The sequence below is a fragment of the Sminthopsis crassicaudata genome, chromosome 2, assembly GCF_048593235.1.
Source record: "Sminthopsis crassicaudata isolate SCR6 chromosome 2, ASM4859323v1, whole genome shotgun sequence".
Taxonomy (NCBI): Eukaryota; Metazoa; Chordata; class Mammalia; order Dasyuromorphia; family Dasyuridae; genus Sminthopsis; species Sminthopsis crassicaudata.
In genome coordinates this window covers 534,320,318-534,328,550 of record NC_133618.1, presented here as the reverse complement: position 1 = coordinate 534,328,550, position 8,233 = coordinate 534,320,318, and the positions used below count along the sequence as shown (strand labels likewise).

General features: G+C 36.9%; 1 long non-coding RNA gene across 1 annotated transcript in view; it reads right to left on the bottom strand.

The window, feature by feature from the left end:
- Positions 1-1,149: 1,149 nt before the first annotated feature.
- LOC141558051 (uncharacterized) overlaps positions 1,150-8,233 on the bottom strand; it is an 89,868-nt gene continuing 82,784 nt past the window's right edge. The window contains exons 6-7 of the long non-coding RNA XR_012486940.1: positions 4,301-6,235; positions 1,150-3,168 (exon numbers count right to left, since the gene is read on the bottom strand). This is a non-coding gene — a long non-coding RNA (uncharacterized LOC141558051). The remainder of the gene's footprint in view (positions 3,169-4,300; positions 6,236-8,233) is intronic.

Sequence of the window (8,233 nt, the reverse complement as noted above, 5' to 3'; positions counted from 1 at the left end):
ACAACCAATTAGCAGACCAAGCCACAGTCTGGGCCCCAGGAAATCAGGAACTGGCAGTGGGGCCTCTGAATCACCACAGTGACTGCTATCTCTAGACCTCCTAGCCCACAGAGGCCGATGACAACTCAGCAGAAAAGCTTTGGCATATTAAGGTTTAAAGGGAATCCCATCCCCAAATCAGGTTTTGGAAGCCACTGAATCACTGTGGCAGTAGCAGCAGCAGCAACTGCAGCCAGGGACAGGAACAGCTTCCAGAGATTTCAGTCCATAGATGAGTAGGGCAAATAGCTGGCCAGAGGGAAACTGAAGGGGCCTCTTTGAGGCATTGTGGCAGGACTCTGCTGCTTTACTTATACTGAGATTTGGGTAGCAGTGCTGGCTCATAGTACAGGTTCCTTGAAAGATTTCTGAAAACAGCTGCACAAAAGCTTGGGACTGTGTACTCTCCATCCTGGAAACAGAGCCCTACTTCAACAAAGAATCAAAAGCCAAGAAATAGACTAGGAAAAGAAGCAAACAACAGAAAAAGATTCTGACCATAGAAAGTTACTATGGTGACAAGGAAGATAAAAAAAACCAACAACAAAAACACACTCTGAAGATAATAAAGTCAAAACTCTATATCCAAAGCCTCCAAGAAAATAAGAATTGGTCTCAGGCCATGGAATAGCTCAAAAGGAATTTTGAAAATCAAACAAGAGAGTTGGAGGAAAAACTAGGAAGAGAAATAAGAGTGAATATAAAAGAAATACAAAATTTTAGTGAGGAGAAGAATGCCTTAAAAAGCAAAATTGGCCAAATGGGGAAAGAGGTACAAAAATTAACTGAGGAAAATAATTTCTTAAAAATTAGAATTGCGCAAATGGAGGCTAATGACTTTATGAGAAATCAAAAAACAATAAAACAAAACCAAAAGAATGAAAAAAAATTAATGTGACATATCTCATTGGAAAAACTACTAACATGGAAAATAGATACAGGAGAGATAGTTTAATAATTATTGGTTTATCTGAAAGCCATGAAAAAAACAGCCTGGACATCATCTTTCTTTTGTTTTGTTTTTAAATTTTATTAAAGCTTTTTATTTACAAAACATATGCATGGGTAATTTTTCAATACTGACCCCTGCAAAACCTTCTATTACAAATTTTCCCCTCCTTCCTCCCACTCCCTCTCCTATATGATGTAGGTAGTTCAAAACATCTTAAATATGTTAAAATATATGTTAAATTCAATATATGTATACATATTTATACAGTTATCTTGCTACACAAGAAAAATTGGATCCAGAAAAAAAAAAACCAAGAAGGAAAACAAAAATGTAAGCAAACAATAACAAAAAGAGTGAAAATGCTATGCTGTGTTCCACACTCAGTTCCCAAGGTCCTTTCCCTGGGTGTAGATAGTTCTCTTCATCACTGAACAATTGGAATTTGTTTGAATCATCTCATCGTTGACAACAGCCACAATGGACATCATCTTTTAAGAAATCATCAAGGAAAACTATCCTGGTATTCTAAAACCAAAGGGTGAAATAGAAATTGAAAGAATCCACTAATAGCCTCCTGAAAGAGATCCCAAGATGAAAACTCCCAGATTACAGTCAAATTTCAAAGCTTTCAGTTCAGGGATATTGTAAGCATCCCAGAAAGAAACAATTCAAGTATAGTGGAGCCACAATCAGGATAACACAAGATTTAACAGATTCTACATTAAAGGATGGGAAGGCTTGGAATATGATATTCCAGAAAGCAATGAAGCTTGCAAAACAGAGTTTAATCCTTCAGTAGGAAAGATAAGACATTCAATGAAATGGAGGATTTTCAAACATTTGTGATGAAAAAAACCCAACAGAGCTGAAAAGAAAATTTGATTTTCAAATCCAAGACTCAGGAGAAACATAAAGAACTAATCACAAAATGAAAATCATAAGAGATTTAATGAGGTTTATCTGTTTACATTCCTACAAGAGGTTTATCTGTTTACATTCCTACAAGAGAAGATGATACTTATAAGAACTTTCTCATTTTTATGGCAGCCAGAAGGAGTACAGACAGACAGAGGGCATAAAGGTGTGAATTGAACATGATGAGATAAAATCCAAAAAATGAAATAAAATCAAAGAGTGTGAGAGGAATGGACTGGGAAAAGGGGAAAGGGAGGGATGGTGTAAATTATCTGCCATAACTGAGGCAAAAAACAGCTTTTACAATGGATGAAAGAAGGGGGAGGGAAAGGGGAGTATGTGAACTTTACTCTCATCAGAATTGGCTCAAAGAGGAAGTAACATACACACTCAATATGGGTATAGAAATTTATCTTACCTACCCTGCAGGAAAGTAGGAGGTAAAGGGATAGGAAAAGGGGGGAAGGTGATAGAAGAGAGGGCACTTTGAGGAGGAGCTGGTCAGAAAAAAAGCACTTTTGAGGAGGGAGAGAGTGAAAGCAAAGAGAGGTAAGAATAAACAAGGGAATATACAGTTAGAAATGATGATTCTGAAAATAATTTTGAAGCAAGTTTCTCTGATGAAGGTCTCATTTCTCAAATGTATAAGCAACCGAGTCAAATTTATAAAGAAAAAATAAAAGCCATTCTCCAATTTGTGTCCAAAGGGTTATAAAATCATGCATATCCTTTGACCTAACAATGTCACTACTAGGCATAAATATTCCAAAATATATTTAAAAACTAAAAAGGTAAAGAATGTGTGTGTGTTTGTGTGTGTGTGTGTGTGTGTGTGTATGTGTATGTATAGGTGTGTGTGTGTGTATAGGTGTCTATATGTACGTGTATGTATGATGGCTGAATAAATTGTGGTATGTGATTGTGAAGGTATATTATTATTCTGTAAAAAATGATGTGCAAGTCTCTCAGAAAAATTTGGAAAGTCCATCATGAGCTCATGAAAAGTGAAAGTAATGTTATTGAATAGTCAACTATGAATGACTTGCTATTCTCAGCAATATTATGACCCAAGACTACTCTGAAGAATTTATGATGAAAAATTCTATCCATATTCAGAGAAAGAACTGATTGTGGGGCAGCTAGTTGGTATAGTGGATAGAGCACCAGTCCTGAGGTCAGGAAGACCTGAGATCAAATCTGCCCTCAGACACTTAACACTTCCTAGCTGTGTGACCCTGGGCAAGTCACTTAACCCCAATTGCCTATGTCTGAATATGGATTGAGGCATACTCTCCCTTTCTCTCTCTTTTTTTAACTTCCATTTTTTTTTCTCTTGAGATTTTTTTTTGGGGGGGGAGGGGAAGATCTATGTATTCTTTTGCAATGTGACTTATATGGAAATGTTTTATACATCTTCACATGAACCTTCTCAATGGGGGAGAAGGGGAGAATTGGGAACTCAAAATTTTAAATACAAATGTAAAAAAAGTTTTACATGTAACTGGAGAAAAATTTTAGAATATATTTTTAAAAATAGCAGTTTTGATGCTTACTACCTCTGCAATCTCAAACAAGCATTTAATCTCCTCACTTTCCTCCCCTAAGAAATGAGGGATTGGAGTAGATGGCTTATTAGTTCCTTTGTAAATCTATGACCCTGTATGTGTTTGAATGTGACTGTGTTCGGTCATATGTGTGGGTCTATTTACCAGTGTTCACAGGAGTAAGTGTACTATAGTAATAATAATAATAATGAATATATATGAATAAATGTATATAAATACATATAACTATATGTCACCTATCATTACTATATATTGTTATAGAGTTATAATCTCTACATGATATGTAGCTTACCATTATATAGGCACATGAGATACATGAATATTTGTATGGAAATATATGTGTGTGTGTGTGTGTGTGTGTGTGTGTGTGTACATTCATATACACATACAACTTAGAGGTTTGCAAAAAATTTCTTCTATATTATCTAATTTGGGGCTTCTATCAATCCTGTGCAATAGATACTATAGACATTATTACCATTTTATAGATGAGCAAGTTGAGGCTCCTAGAGGAGATGTGATTTGTCCATGTTGACATAGCTTAATAGCTATGTTAGTCACAATTTAAACCAAAGTTGTTTCTTATTCAAAATCCAATACTTTATGTACTATGTCAAAGTACCCATTAAATAAATGTATATGTATATGTATATACAGAACACATGCTAATATAGTATATAATATATGTATGCATAATATATACATATAGTATACTACATATGTATATAGTATATGGTATGGGTATAAGCATATAATAAATATATGTGTATCTATATATATATATCACATGTACATATATAGTATATGTGCTGACATTTCAAGCACCCACCTCAAGCTGATTGATTATAAGGCTTATTTGATAGCATAGACCAGTGGTCCTCAAACTTTTTAAATAGGGGCCAGTTCATTGCCCCTCAGACTGTTGAAGGGTGGGACTACAGTAAAAACAAAAACTCACACTCTGTCTCCTCCCCTTAACCCATTTGCCATAACCAGAAGAGCTGCATAAACGTCCTCAGCGGGCAGCATCTGGCCTGCGGGCCGTAGTTTGAGTACCCCTGGCATAGAGCATAAGTAAAAATGCTCATTCAAACAAGAATGGTATAAGTTATACCCTCAACTTATATATTATAATATATTCATATATAACTAATGTATAATGTACAATACATGTATATGCAAGGTTTCATAAACATATTATGATTATATAATATTATATAACATATAATCTTATATGTATTATGCATGTATTATAACATACTAGCATGTGTCCTATACATGCAGATGATATAACAGTAAGAACACTGGAGTAGTAAGCAAAAATCCTAGATGTTAGATCTGGTTTCACCATTTATTATGCTTGTAATCTTTAGCAAATCACTTTACCATCTTAAAGTCTTAGTTTTCTTAACTTTAATACCTGTTTTTCCAACTTCACAAGATTTTTGTGAGGATTATATGAGATAAAATTATATAGAAGTGAGTAGTAGCTTATACAGAACCATGAAAATATGAGACTTTATTATTACTGGAGTATGATTATATATGTATATATACCTATGGATTTCTATGTAAATATGTATATTAATATGTACATATGTATATGTACATTATAGCATACACTAATCATATCCAACCTGCAATAAATCAACCAAATTAAGACACCCTTTTAGCTTGTATTTTAAGCAGAAGAGACCCAAATCTAAGAGTTCATGAAAGAATGTGAAAAAGCAAGCTGACTCCAGTACTTCTGGTTCTGATTAAGATCCTCACTCTTTCCTCTAGAGGAAGAGATTTGACATGTCTCAGCACTGTTCCTTTCTCCAACCTGGTTTTCCTCTGGTCCCACCTCAAGCGAGACTGAATTGCTCCATTTCCAGCCCCCTGAGAGTCTCTTTGCCATATAGAAGAGGAGTAACAAAGGAAAGTTAATTCTCCATAATCTACAATCTTTTTTCAGTGTAGGCCTGTGAGACTAGGCCCTTTCATCCAGACACATGCAAACCGAAATTGTAAAAGTAACTAAAAATTGTTCATGAGGTTAGTCCTTCATTTCAAAGAAATAGTACCAATTCTAATATATTCAAAGGTCGCTGGGGTCTTCTTACACTAAATTGGAGCACTCAGTGCCCTTTGTCCATGACAGCATATAATTCTGTTGTCTCTAATATCTATAGGCCATTGCTAGGTGATAGGATCACAGATTTAGAATTGAAAGAGTACTTAGAAGCAATCTAGTCCAACTCCTTTGTTTTATGAAAAAGAAGTTGAAACCTAGAAAGACTGATTAAGTTGCAGCCACACAGGTAATAAACAGTAGAGACAGTTCTTTTGAACTCAGATCCAAAATTCTTTCCTGCCTCTCATTCACCTGAGTAGAATTGATTTCCAGGGAGCAGTCATATGTATTACTTTATTTTCCTAATTCAGGCACATATTGGAAGCCAATTTTTATAGACAACACATGTGGTCAGCACCTGTCTTCTTAATTCTTCTCATTTCAATGTGCGTGTCTACTTGTGGTGTTCTCTACCAAATAAAACTTACAATCAATCACTTTGATGGGGTGCTGGAAATCCCAGTGCCCTCGAGTGTCCTTCCCTTCCAGTATCAGTTGAATCCAGTCTTTCCGATCCAAACATCGATGCTGTGTCTCATTCCCTCAGGGGAATCTGCCATGTAGCCAGAACAGTTCTGATTCTGACTTTTAGACATGATCCAGAGGATAAAGTAATATATTGAAATCCATTGTGATCACCCACAGCTTGGCAATTGATGAAGACAAATCAAGTTTTTGATAGTAGAAGATGGTAGCAAGGAGGAAAGAAAAGAAAAAGAAGATCAAATTGTGATGACTTAGAATAGCTCCTTTTATAGTTAAAACTAGGTCACAATATCCTAGAACTTCAAATACTTAAAAGTAACTACCATGGCCGTTCTAAGTCTTCTCTTCTACAGGCTAGTCATCCCAACTGTTTTCAAATGTTCCTCACATAACATGGTTTCCAATCTTCTCTCTGGGCTTATTGCATTTCTCAAGGGTATTTTCTTGTTTATTCCTCTTCATGGATAGCATCATAGCCAAACACAATATCCCGAATGTGGTCTGACCAAATCACAATATAATGATTCAATTATCTCCCTATACTTTTATTAATTTAGTCTAACATTATATTAACTTTTGGTAGAAGTTTATACAAAATTCACAGTCATCTGAAATTTTCAGCTCTTTAAAAAAAAACAAAAATCCATTGAACATAATACCAAGCCAGATCTTTCTTATTCTGAACTCATATAATGGATTTTCTTTTGAGCTTACATGCAAGTCTTGGCATTTATCCCTGTTCAATTTCATTTTGTGGATTTCAGTCCCTCCTTACAACCTGACATCATTTGTCAGTTCAATCCTGTCCCTCATCATATTAGCAATCATTCCCAAAATTGTGCTATTTGCCAACATGATCATTATGCTGTCTATTTCTTCATTCAAAGTAGTAATAAAAATATTGAAAAGCATCAGGAAAAGGACAGAGCCTTTCTTTAAAGTTCCCCCCACCCTGAGGCCATTACCAACCTATTAATCAACAGTCTTTAAGTGTGGTCACTAAACCAATTATGAAACTACCCAGCTATATTATCAACCTTTCTGCTTTTCTCCATCTTATCTACAAGTATGTCATTACACACTGTCAAATATCTTCCTGAAATCCAGATACACTGAGTCTGCAGCATCCCCTTGATAATACAATCTAACAAGCCCATCAAAACCCCTGTCATCCATGCCCTAAAGATTTCCTTAGTCCTGCTTTCACAGATGAGGGGAAAGAGAACATGTGAGTTACATCTTACGGAACAGGAATAAAAGTAACACGGGGTAGGGATATTCAATCATATTATAGCAAGAAATCAGTCTGAGGTAGTCAGGGACTGGAGGCAGAGCCTTGATGGTAGTCAGACTAACCTAAACTAAAATTAGCGACAAATCCAGGAAATCTACTTCTTATTAGCTTGTGACCTTTGGCTGCTGCCTCTGCAACTACTATTACCACTCCTACCACTGTTATTGGTGCTGTTGCTACTGCTAGTACTATTGCTGCTGCTACCACCACCACTACCTCTGCTACTACTGCTGCTGCTGCTGCTGCTTCCACCACCAGCATGTCTGCAACTGCTGCTGCTGCTGCTGCTGCTGCTACTACTATTATAGCTGCTGCTGCCATCACCAGCATCTCTGCAACTACTGCTGCTGCTGCTGCTACTAATACTATTATAGCTGCTGCTGCCACCACCAGCATCTCTGCAACTACTGCTGCTGCTGCTGCTGCTACTACTACTATTATAGCTGCTGCTGCCATCACCAGCATCTCTGCAACTACTGCTGCTGCTGCTGCTACTACTACTATTATAGCTGCTGCTGCCATCACCAGCACCTCTGAAACTACTGCTGCTGCTGCTGCTACTACTATTATAGCTGCTACTGCCATCACCAGCATCTCTGCAACTACTGCTGCTGCTGCTGCTACTACTATTATAGCTGCTACTGCCATCACCAGCACCTCTGAAACTACTGCTGCTGCTGCTGCTACTACTATTATAGCTGCTGCTGCCATCACCAGCATCTCTGCAAGTACTGCTGCTGCTGCTGCTACTAATACTATTATAGCTGCTGCTGCCACCACCAGCATCTCTGCAACTACTGCTGCTGCTGCTACTACTATTATAGCTGCTGCTGCCATCACCAGCACCTCTGAAACTACTGCTG